Consider the following 13,159-nt stretch of genomic DNA (forward strand, 5'->3'; position numbering starts at 1 on the left):
CTTAACAAAAAAAGGGGATACAGATGAATGTCCATTTTGTATCTGTGTATTCAAAATGGTTAGGATAGATATATAGTTGCATTCTCTTAATGAATAGAGTGATTTGTTCTAATAGTGTTTGTAAATAGGATATCATGTCCGCATCTTATACAGCAATTAACCACTAGGAAGAATGTATGCAATGTGTTAATTATTGAAATTGTCCTACCAATTTGATTTGAAACTCTCTCATTGCTATTTGTTTCTCAATAAAATTATGGAAAAAAAAAAGCAAAAAAAAAAAGAGCTCTTATAGTATCTTTCAGGAAAGGTCTAATTGAGGAGGTATAAGTAAAACAATTTCACTGATATGGAAAGTTTTTCATTATCCTATTACCAAGTTCAAATTTAGCAAATGTATATATAAACATCACAAGATCATATTAAAATTTTTCTTCTTGGATATAAATGGTTACAAACAAAAAGGCTATATTGCTGGGTACAGCAGTACATACCTGTAAGCCTAACACTTGGGGTGACTGAAGCAGGAACATTCCAAGTTCCAGCCTTACCTGGGCAAGTTAGTGAGACCATGTCTCAAAATAAAAAAATGATTGGAAAAAAAAAAAGATAACCACTACCCAAGGGCCAGCCAAATAGCTCAGCGGATTAAAGCGCCTGCTTAGGCAAACACAGTAGCCTGGGTTGGATCCCTGGCGTGTGTGCCGGCCCTGCCCCTGGGGTGCACTGAGAAGGCAACAGAGACTGGGTGTGGTGGCGCGTGCCTGTAATCCCACCTCTTTGGGAGGCTGAACAAAGGTGGATCACTAGGAGTCTGATCTACATAGTGAGACCCTGTAGACCCTTACTAAAAAAAAAAAAAAAAAAAAAAAAAAAAAAAGATAACCACCCAAACAATAAAAGAGAGCATACGTTAACTAAAGATTCTTTTAATTCAGTATTGTGAATAGACATCCAATAAAATAATGTTCAAACATAATCCCTAAAGATTTATAATCCAAAAAAATGTAACCGAACACAAGGTTTTATAGTTTTCTCTCCTAATCTGTATATATACCTACCCAATCTTTGATTCTTCATTAACACTACTTCAGAAGGTTAAAATATTCACTAATGTCCTCTGCATTTATCCCTACTTTTAACAAGTAAGGATAGACAATTTATCATCAGAATTCAATCAAGGTAATTTATTCCAGAAAGTTTATATGTATAGGCTTCAAATTGTTATCACTTTGATTCCTTTAGTTTCCTTATATACACTGTTAAGTTACTTGAAAGACAAAGATTTATATATTTTAAAAAATTTCTGATGAGTTTTTACTTCCCAGACATGTCCAAAGAATATACCATTTAGTGAAGAAGTACCACTGGATAAGACATTAATGTTATTTACCATCACATTTTTATCATAGGTATTTTCTTTTATTGTCTTTTGTGTCCTATGAGAACTTACCTACTGTCTTTCTCTTCACATTCAATTTTTGTCCTGTGCTATTTATTGTATTCCTTTTTTTTTTTTTTTTTAATGTATTTGGTTGTTACAGAGTCTCACTATGCAGCTCGGACTCGTGGTGATCCTCTTGCTTTCAGTCTGCCCAGTGCTGGGATTATCGCTGGCTCAGCCCACCCTGGGGGTGAGGCTGGCACGGCATGTGGTACCAGGTATCAAACTGTGTCCCTGCGCTTGCTAAGCGGGGCCTTTAGTCTGCTGAGCTATCTTGCTGGCACTCCTGTATTCAATTAGCCAGCAAAAACAGATGATTTATGTTAAGTTTCAGATTACTTGTCAAATGTTAATTTTATACTTTCAAATTAGGCCTAAGTACCTTATAACTACATTAGATATTCAAGTGGATTTTCTATGCTTTGTCATACAAATGTCCTAAAATTCACATATTCACATTATGTATCTGATTTTCTAAGTAGAGCCTACATGTTTTTGCCACAGTATAATCAGAATCTATACAGTAGCATCTCCATCTCTAAGGGAAGCACTATCATTCCATTTTAAAGTTCTCATTTTGATCCTTCGGTCTTAGCCGCCCCAATACTGGGATTATAGACCTGCACTACAACACCCTGTCCAGGTTTCCAGGACTGGCACAGCATGCAGTACTGGGGATAGAAGCCGAGTCCTTGCATTTGCCAAGCAAGTGCTTAGACTATTGAACTATATCCCCAGCCTAAAAGTTCTCTTTTAAGAACCATGAAAACAAAATGCAGTACATGCATGGCACATGTCTATAATCCTAGCTATTCAAGAGGAATGCAAGTTTGTGACCACCCTGGTAAACAAGTGAGATTGTCTAGAAAAGAAAAATATCCAATGCAATGTACTCTTTTCTGAAATAATCAGGAATTCAGCAGGAACTGGATATTACTACATTAAGAGACTATTATGTTAGTGTTTTAAGTATGGTGGCTACATATTAAGAAAGAGCTTTTATATTAGAGAAGCATACCACAACAGAAGCAAGTGGATAGTAACAAGGACCAAGCATGACACTCCTCTAGTCACAGGGTAAATAGCAAACAGAATAAACAAATTACTAATCATTTTGATGCAGTGATTAGTCTTTCCCAGCGCATATTTCTTCAAGATAGCTTAAATAATGGAGATGCTTATAACAAATTATTTTCTAGTTCTTTTCTTCCCTAATGCATATATATGCCCACCCAACCTTTGATTCTTCACTAGAGATATTTCTGAAGGTTGAAATATTCACTAATCCCCTTGTATTTATCCCTACTGTTAAGGACAGTCTATAATTTCTGGTAATTTCCATTTTAAACTTTCTGTAGTTAATACTGTATTTTCACTCACAAACTTATGAATATAGACAAATGTTCTTAGTATTGAGTACTATGATGAGTAACTGATTTCATTTTCATACCTATCTTTTCATTCAAAATGGACTAGCTATGTGGCAATATTTTCCTGGTATATCCCATGACATTTCTTCATTATCCCGGATTACTGGAAATATCACAGTACCAGTATCCCTTAAATCCCTGCTTTCATGTTTGAGTGCTGGGAAAAAAACACAGAACAGAAAAAGTCCCAATGACAGATGTAGAATAAAAACAAAGAGCTACTAAAAAAAAAAGAAAAAAAAATCAGAAAAATCATTTCATTTCTTGCTCTTCTACCTTGAGAAGTCAACTTGAATATAAATATGATCATATGGCAGCCTTTGTTTTCTTTCTTTTCTTTTTTTGCGGAACCAGGGATTGAACTCAGGCCCTTGCACTTGCCAGGGAAGTGCTTATTCCACTGAGCCATCTTCCTGGCTCTCTCTTTCTCTCCTTTTTTTTTTGCAGCCTTTGAACACCAAGATATTTAATTTTTTATGACAGAAAACACTTAAATTTAAAAAAATTGTAGTGAAACACAAGTTGTACATGATTCTCTTCCTTTGTAAATGATTTAAAACTAATTTTGTTTCTATGACTATTTTTTATTTAGGCATATTTTTTATTTTTCAAGTGCTCTAATATCAGTTCACTTAGTTTATATAAGCCATTACTACATTTAACAAAAACATTTAGAAATTCTAGGCATAGTACCTAAATTATAAAACCATCCTGACTACATTAAAATTACTGGTGAATTTCTGCATTTCTAACTTATTATCAAAATAATAAGCAACAGACATAGCTAATTGAGGCAGCAATAACAGAATAGTTAAATTGAGGCCAAAAGACCTAAGATGAATCTTCCTGTCCTTTAGGAATTCCCATTCTGGCTAAGTTATTTCAGTACACAGACCTCTAGTTGCTTTTGTGTAATATGCAACAACTGATGCCTGCTTCATAGCTCTGTCATTCAGATTATGTATTCTGAAACTTCCATGAGCACATCTAGCATGAATAGATGTTTATTAAATGACTGTTAAATCTAAAATTACAGGATATGGGCTGGGGAGGTAGCTCAGCAATCTAAGTGCCTGCCTGGCAAGCGCAAGGACCCAGATTGGATCCCCAGTACTGCATGCTGTGCTGGTCCTGGAACCCTGAGCAACGTAGTGAGACCCTGTATCAAATACATAAAAATTAATAGAAAATAAATAAATTCACAGGATTTGATATTTCTGACAAACTTAAGTGTTTTAGTGGACTATAGTGGATCAACATGAACCAACAGTTTATGATGAAGAGAAAGACAGTGCAGTCTGGCTGCATTAATGAAGTACATTATTCATAAGAAAGGCAGTAGTATACTTTGTACTTTGGCTACATGGAGTATATTGAGTACTATAAACAGTATTTTATTTATTTATTTTTCTTGCTGTACTTGGCACTGAACTTGGGACCTTGCACTTAAAACACAGATGCTTGTGCTGCTGAGCTATATCCTTGGCCCCTATAAACAGTATTTTAAAATAAACAATATAAAATGTAATGGACTGTGAGTAGGATATTCATGATGCTTACGGTCTAGAATTTTTCTATTAGAACCAATGGGAGGACCTAGGTATGTTTTGCCTAGAGAAAAGACATAAACACTATCTTTAAAAGAAAAATCTTGGGTCAAAGAATGAAGTCCTACACTAAGCTGAAATCTGCTTTCTTATGAGAATTTTATTTTCTACCAGTTACCATTTGCATAACTATGATTTATATCAATATAAAAAAAGTTCACTGCAGTTCTAAGATTCTAAGGCAAAAAATAAAGATCAATTTAAGTTGATTTTTAAAATTGTGTTAACATGTTTTCCATTTCTGTGACAAAATACCTGATATAGCCCCTTGTTACTTGGCTCTGTTGCAGCACACTGCATCATGGTAGGAAGATGTGGCAGAAAGTCTTTCAATTCATGGCAGCCAAGAAACAAAAAAGGAGACAAGGCGGACCTGGCTACTAATATCCCTTTTAAGGACATGTACCCATTGATCTAACTTCTATTAAGCCCCACCTCATAAACTTTCCACTACTTTGAATACTGTTACAGACTGGCAACCAAGCTTTTACTTGGATGGGTCTTTGCAAAAAACACTTCCAAGCCACAGCAACTTTATTAAGTGGTCTTGTTTTGGATTTGGATAACAAGCTGCCAATTTTGTGCATGAATTCTGATCACAAGGCACCAAATACTAGGGGCATAAAGAATCACTATGCATGGCCAAACTAAGGATATGAAACATTGCACGAAATTTTAATAAATTAAAGCCCACTGGTGGGCACACATGAAATCCCAGCACTCAGAAGGCTAAAACAGGAGGATGACTACAAGTTTGTGGCTGGCCAGGGCTATGCAGAGTTCAAGGCTAGTATGAACCACATAGCAATATTACCTAAAAACAAAAAATTACTTAAAAATTCAGATGTTCTTTGATATTGTTTCTCATTTTGCACTGAGGTTATAAAATCTGATTAAAGGTAAAGAATTTAGAAATGATGGTACTCTTTGCAGTTCACACTATTAAATATTTAAAAACTTAATTTTCATGAACTGCAAATAATTTTGCTATGAGAAAATGAAATTATGTAAGGTATTTTAAAGAAAAAGTTGGGGAATATGTATCATCGAGTTACATCCCTTTTTAATTTTTTAAAAATTTGACACAGGGTCTTGCCAAGTTGCCCAGGCTAGCTCTGAACTTGTAATTATTCTGCCTCAGCTTCTCATTGATGGGATTAGACATGCACCAACACATTCAGCTGAAAATGTGTTTTAGTAACAAAAATAACCATAAATTTATTTTTTGATTTTTTTTTTTTTTTTTTTGCGGAACCAGGGATTGAACTCAGGCCCTTGCGCTTGCTAGGGAAGCACTTACTCTACTTAGCCATTTCCCCGGCCCCTTATTTTTGCTTTTAATAGAAGATTGAAACTGATAATTTTGGCCAAAGTGTGGAAACTAACAAATGAACATATATTTCAATTCTGCACTCAATTTTTCTTTTTACATGGAAATAAATTGAAACACCCAAGTTTAAGATTAATACTAGCCAAAATTATACCAAATGCCCTGGGGATGTTACCTATTATATTTATGCTTGAGGCCTCAAATCCCTACTCATCAGAATTCATTATATTTGTATATTTGAGCTTCTGTTTAAATCAAACATGAGGAATACAATTTTGATTTGTTTTGAATTTTCCTAAGAAAACATCAAATATAACTTCAAAAATAAGAAATTACTACCTTTTTTTTTTTTGACCCTGTCTACAAGCTGAGAAGTTTTTCAGGGTGGGAAAATATAAGCCTGTAATTTTAGCACTAAAATTAATTTTATTAATTTTTCCTATGACAAACATGAAAGCTCAGTTTTAATTCAGTCATTCCATTAAACACATATGGCAACTCTATAAAAGCTTCAAAGATAGTGAATATCTGGCATTTGATTAAACAGTATGTAATTCCTAAAAATAGCAGTTACTTGAGCAATGACCAAAAGATGTACTTTGTGAACTTTTCCCATGTTCATATAGGTTGAATATGGTAGCATGTGCCTGTAATCCCGGTATTCTGGGAGGCTAAAAGAAGAAGACATCAAATTTAAGCCCAGCCTAAGCAATTCAGCAATACCCTGCCTTAAAATAAAAAAAATATAAAAGGGACTGGGAAGTAGGTCCATGCAAAAGTACTGGGTTCAATCTATAGTACCACCTAGAAATAAAATTTTAAATTATAGAATAATCTATAACTGTAAGGGTTTAGACTTGATATATTTACTAAATAGTAACGCATCTTACCTCTTTACTGCCAGTACCACAAAAATTATTTAAAACAATAAATTTTTCTTGTGAGTGGTACAGGTGGAGTGATTTATGTAAGACTAAATTTCTATCACGAGGGCCTGGGGAGATGGCTCAGTAGAATAAGTGCTTCCCTGGCAAGTCCAAGGGCCTGAGTTCAATCCCCAGTTCTGCCAAAAAATAAATAAATAAATTTCTATCACAAATGAATTAAAAATAAATTTCCAGCTGTCTAGTGCATAACTGTATTTATCAAAAGCAAAAGAGATCTTATCATCACTTGCAATATCATCCATAATTGCCCTACTGATTAAAACATTTTTCTAGTACTTAGGGTTCATCCTATATTTATACTATTTATAATTCAACAACTGACAATATTTTCTAGAATACTCTTGATATTTCATTGCTAACTTGATAATATTTTCAAAAACTTCTCTTGATAATTTGTCCTACATGAGAAATAGTCACTTGTCTTTATAGCTTCAGATAGGCAAACTTTTAAGTCTCTTAAATTAAGAAGTAATTTATCTGGAGTAAGTATTTTGCAGGACTCTAACACAGACAGCAACAGTGAATTTTCTGTTTTATCTCCTGTTTGCCTATTTATAAAGTCAGTATTTTAAGATCTTTATTTTAGACTAAAAAGATGGATAATATAATGTTAACTGTTGACAATTCCCTAAAGATGTTTTAAAGCTCTAAAGTTAGTCCAACTCATATTACAGAAATACATGATTTAAGTATATGTATTTAAAATTATAACGTGAATTCAGTTCAAAAAAGTGAAAACTAAGCAGAGGCAAACATCTGCAATCCAAACTACTTGGGAGGCTGATGAGGTCAGCCTGGGGCACTTAGGGAGAAGCTACCTCAAAACAGAAAGGGACTGGGGATGCAGCTAAATGTGAAGGTCCTGTGTTCTACCTTCAGTACAGCAAAGAAGGAAGAAAAGGAAAGCTATGACTATTTCTCAGTCTTTCCTTTGCAACAAAAATATTAGAAGTGTAAACTGAACTGCAAAGTGAACATTTACTGAAATGCAAAGTTGAAGAATATTTACTCAGGACTGGGGAGATAGATAGCGCAATGGAATAAGTGCTTGCCTGGTAAATGCACCGTCCTGAGTTTGAACCCTGGTACCACAAAAATAAATAAATAAAAAATATTCACTCAATATGGAAAAATGAACCCAAAGCACTGTCATTATTTAATTCTGACAGCACTGAATATGACAATATACACTCCATAAATTAACAGTTTAAAAAAAAATCCCATCAGAACTAAGTCATTAAGAAAGGATGACATACCAAAATCATACAACGTCATTGAGTACTGTTACTAAGTAACCATCTTTCTGGATATTATTAATTGGAAATATTACCATCTAAGATTTACAAGAGAACCCCACATAAACTACATACATAGGGGCCAGGGAGATGGCTCAGTAGAATAAACACTTGCCTGGCAAGCACAAGGGCCTGAGTTCAATCCCCGGTCCCGCAAAAAACAAGAAACAAACAACAAATCAAACTACATACATAGAACACACAACAGAAAGCATTTTAACTATAACATATAGCAAGTGACCTAAGTTTGAAAGATGCTGGCAAACAGCCAAGAAAGATGATTTGCTTAGAAATATATAAAGGAGATTAAATGAGCTAAAGCATGTAATGTTATCTGTACTTATAAATCAGGAGGTAGATTATATCTACTTCTTTTTGAAAAGTGAATCAAATGCCAATTTACAGTAGAAATATAATATCAATAATATCAAGATTTCTTTTCCTAAGAGTTAAGTTGAAGAAAAGCTGAGCTGGCTTCCAAGGGACCAATTAAGGAACCCAACCCCGGGTTAGTAGGATTCTTTAGGGATTTGCAAATGTTTCCATTCTAACATTCCAGAGACAAAAATATAAAGGAAAAAAATTAGAAAAATAATTGACCTGTGGCATTTGGCTACTACTTTGCACACTGGCTCATTATTAACAGTTTTCAACATTTAACTGATCCCTCGCCCCCTCCAACCCTCACAGTTGAGTTCAATGGCTGATCTTCTATGCTTATAATATCAACCCTCTAACACACACAATCTAAAATATGAATGTCTGTGTTAAAGTAAGGAAAGCATCTGAAGTAGTTTTCATTTAAACAAGTCCATGTAGAAATATAATATCAATAAATCCATTTCATCTGGACTAGTTTTCATTTAAACAAGTCCATGCTTCAATACCTTTAGGAACAAAAACAGCTTCAGTTTTCTTTATAGAGATGAAAAATTAGCTTAGGGGACAGAAAGAGATTAATCTTTTTAGTAACTTACTTTAGGGTCTTCAAATACATTTAGGGAAATAAATATACTGGGCAATTAACATATTCCTAATTTATGAGTTCTTTCACAAATAAGATTAATTTCAACTAACTTGTTGGAATTATCCCATCAGAATTTATAAGCATCTCTCAAGTTAAATGAATCAAGAGAAAAATGATTCCTATTCTAAGAGGTGTGCATGTTTATGGTATATCTCTGCAAAGTTGTGGTTCAGATTCCTCGGCCTCAAGTCATTTATGGCGTTTTCCTTAGAATCTAATAAATTATTCATGGACACCCTCCTACCCCCAATTTCACAATACCAAAAATATCCTGTGCAATTGTTTTTGGCAGGTTTGCAAATAGCCAATCCCAGAGCATTATTTAGTTTTCCTTGCTGCTGATTGGCTGCTGCCCTTTAACCCACTCTGACCAATGCAACAGAATCCTAAATGTTTTGTTTGCCTTAAAGGCTTAATACTCCTAAGATGCTACCAAAATGCTCTGCATCTTCTAAGGCTCTATTCATACAGTATTTTATTAAATTACACAATGAGAAGACATAGCATATTCAGGGTTTAAATTATAAAATTATATGTTTACAGGCATTTTTCTGATCATATATGAAGTTGGTAGTTTTTCATAGTTCACGGGCAATCTAGGAATAACAGCCCTGTGAATTGGAATGGATGGAGAGGAGACATGGGGGTCTAATGATATATAAAAGTAAACAGAATGCTTTTGTTTTACTAGGTAAATATAAAGCTTCTCACAAAGAAGGCTCAAGTGTTATCTAGTGAAATGTAAGAAAATTACTTCAAGTGGAAAGGATACTATCTATTTATTTGGAGACAAGGTCTTGTTATGTAGTTCAGACTGGCCTTAAAAAGACAAACAGATCCTCCTACTTCACCCTCCAGAGTGCAGGGATTACAGGTGTCCACCACCACACCCAGTGATACTCTCAATTTATAAAACCTCTGAAATTAATAAACCTGAGCAATGATAATTAAAAACACCACAACTCATCTATAAATGCCTTTGAAGGAAAACGATTCAAAATTCTGATTCCTATACTTAAGAAATAGGGCCTGGCTATAAAATATTTCCTAAAATAGAAAACTTCCCTGAGGCAGTATTAAGTTTGCTCTAAACTGTATAAAGTTAACATTAAACCTCAATGTATAGGGGGACAAGAGAAATTAGTAAGTTACTATTTTAGAATGAGTAGAAAAAAAAATAAAAAATAAACTGAAACATGATACCAATGGTATCTTTTTATATAACAATGGTAGTGAGATTGATAGTTAATACTTACAAAATAAGCACTGCCAGTCTAAGTAAGAAGATTTTTTATTATGGTCTTCATTTTATCATGAAACCTAGAGAAAAGATGAGAGTGAAGACTTTTAAGCATTTGGTAACAGAAGTTAGACTACTTTCTCCCTGTGGTCAATAATCATTTATTTCTTATGCTTATATATCACAGAACAATTATAGATTATAAAGTTAGTAGCAGCATTTACATTATTTACAGTAGTTTTAAAATTTCTCTATTGCCTTCTGAAATTAAGTAAAAAAAAAAAAACGTAAGTATAATTAAAATGCCTACTTCAATGTCTAATGTGAAACATGCCTAACTTTGGGAGGACATCACAGAACTGCAGGTATCTTAAATTAAGACTGTAACCCAAGATTGACCTCTCACTATTTACTAAATACATATATATTCACAAACACAAAATCTGGAAGCCATGTATTGGAAAGCCAATTCCAAGAATTTCTTTATAGTGTAGAGGATGAAGTTAATAGTTTAAAATAAAAAGTCTATGAAAATATTACATTATGATGTTATGGCTAAAAGAAAGAAAACTGGTATGGAATTGAATTTCAGTGAATGAAAAGGCTGTGATAAATTGTTTCCATGGTTGTTACTTATTTGCAAAAGTATAAAGGTTTAAACGCCAATACACAATGGCAGGAAATACTACAACTGACTTTTAAAACTAAAAAAGCATTGTAAAGATACTTGAATAACTTGAGTTGGTTAGAACATTGGATTTCTGTGAGCTATGATTGTAAGCTGTACTATACATCATTTGACAGAAATACTGAAAAGATAGAGAATAGGAAGAATACAACAAACTCATCCAACTTCTTAGTGGAGCATTCCAGTGTATATTTTGATGTCTTCTACACACACACACACACACACACACACACAGAGAGAGAGAGAGAGAGAGAGAGAGAGAGAGAGAGAGAGAGAGAAGACAGCATGTTTTTAATTTCAAAAATCAAAAGAAATCTAAGACTCTCCATATGCTACTTATGCACTTCCATCTAGCTAATCCTAATATTCTGATTTTGCTTTGGTAAAGAAAAACAATTATACATATAGTTCCTAGTGTGCTATACTTTGATCCCATTCTACTCACTGATACAACCAAAAGCTTAAATTTGATTCTTATGTCCTACACATATTTTTAATCAATATATATATATATATATATATATATATATCTGTATCTATCTATCTATCTATCTATCTATCTGTATGTATGTATTTGGTACAGGGTCTTGCTGTGCAGTTTGGACTCAACAGTGATCCTCCTATCTCAGCCTCCCCAGCACTGGGATTGTAGGCATGTGCCACCATGCCCAGTTTCAGGTGCGGGGCTGGCATGGCATGTAGTACTGGAGATCCTTGCACTTGCCAGGCAGGTGCTTAGACTGCCAAGATATCTCCCTAGCCCACTATACATATTTTTAAACTTACTAAAATTCAAGTATTTAGTACTTTTTTTCTTTCTTTTTGGTACCAGGAATCAAATTCAAGATCTTCCACTTGCCAGGCAGGCACTGATCAATAGAACTATATACTTAGTCCTTAGTATTTAAAACAATATACTGTATATCATTGCTATCAAGCTTCATATAGATGGCACTATACATCCATTTTTATATAAATGTTATACTATTGTATATAATGTTCCTATAAGTTTTGTTTTTGCTGAAGACAGTCATCTAGTGGTATATACAACTCTCATTTTAAGGGCTATATAGTTTATCAAAAGACTATTTTGTTACTAAAAACAGACAAGATGTTCTTAAGCATGTCTGACCTCAAATAGATCATTTCAAATCAACTATTCAACTTTACTAGGATATTCCCAAATACTCCAATAAACAGAATGTGAAATGCTCCCCTTTTCATATTATTTTCTTCACTTGAAAGTACATTTAAGAAAAACAGCTGTGATTTACATTAAAATTTTAAAAATTTTAAATCAATTCCTTCTGTTTTTATCAAATATGTCTAACACAGGTATGTGATTTCAAACAAATAGAGCAGACTAAAATATGGTCCAAGGCACTTGCACAAAAATATACTTTTGCTAACAGATTACGCCTCATAGAACTGAGGAAATACCAATACTTCTTGTTTCTGGGTAGTGGGAATCAAAGACAGCTTTGAATGAGCTGAGGTTGGCCCTGAACCACTGAGCTATATCCCCAGCCACCAACACTTAATTATAACTGTTGTTAGAGAAATGGTAAGATTCCCAATTAGACACTGAGTTTAGATAGATCCAAGAATACCAAAAGACGAGAGAGAAAAGCCAGACACACATGTGAAATATCGTATAGTTTCCCTAGTATAAGAACTCAAACGAAGAAATACAAATAGAAATGTATAATACAACTAAAAGGAAAGCAAGAACTTGAGGACTAAATAATTAAGAGAGGGAAAGGAGAAGAGCTAGGAAACATGACAGTGGCAAGCCATACAGTTATATGTAGAAGATGGGCAAGGAAATGATCCTGAGAATCTTCAGAAGGTTTTTGAATCTAGCAGTTAATTGGAATGATTCTCACCTTAACTATATATACTGACACCTGTGAACTAAGCAATTAGTTCACACCTGTGAAGATGGCAATTTGTAATAGTAGGTTCATGCTTGGAATGCCTGTCATTCTGGTCTTCTGAATATGGGCTGCTTGTCATGACATGCCAGTTGCTGCCGTGCTCTCTCAGGTAGATGACTGTTCAAAAAGAAGGGGATGGTGAATGAAGGCAGGAGACAGGAAAAGGAATGCTGCGGGACTGTCCTGCTACAAGGTTGTATATGGTTAGATTTCT

At 34.1% G+C, this 13,159-nt stretch overlaps 1 long non-coding RNA gene across 1 annotated transcript in view; it reads right to left on the minus strand.

The window, feature by feature from the left end:
- The window catches only part of LOC111817199, a 57,016-nt gene that overhangs the window by 36,064 nt on the left and 7,793 nt on the right, over positions 1-13,159 (minus strand). Inside the window, exon 3 of the long non-coding RNA XR_002821453.1 lies at positions 10,337-10,400. This is a non-coding gene — a long non-coding RNA (uncharacterized LOC111817199). The remainder of the gene's footprint in view (positions 1-10,336; positions 10,401-13,159) is intronic.

Source organism: Octodon degus, unplaced genomic scaffold (genome assembly GCF_000260255.1).
Source record: "Octodon degus isolate 3935 unplaced genomic scaffold, OctDeg1.0 scaffold00051, whole genome shotgun sequence".
Taxonomy (NCBI): domain Eukaryota; kingdom Metazoa; phylum Chordata; class Mammalia; order Rodentia; family Octodontidae; genus Octodon; species Octodon degus.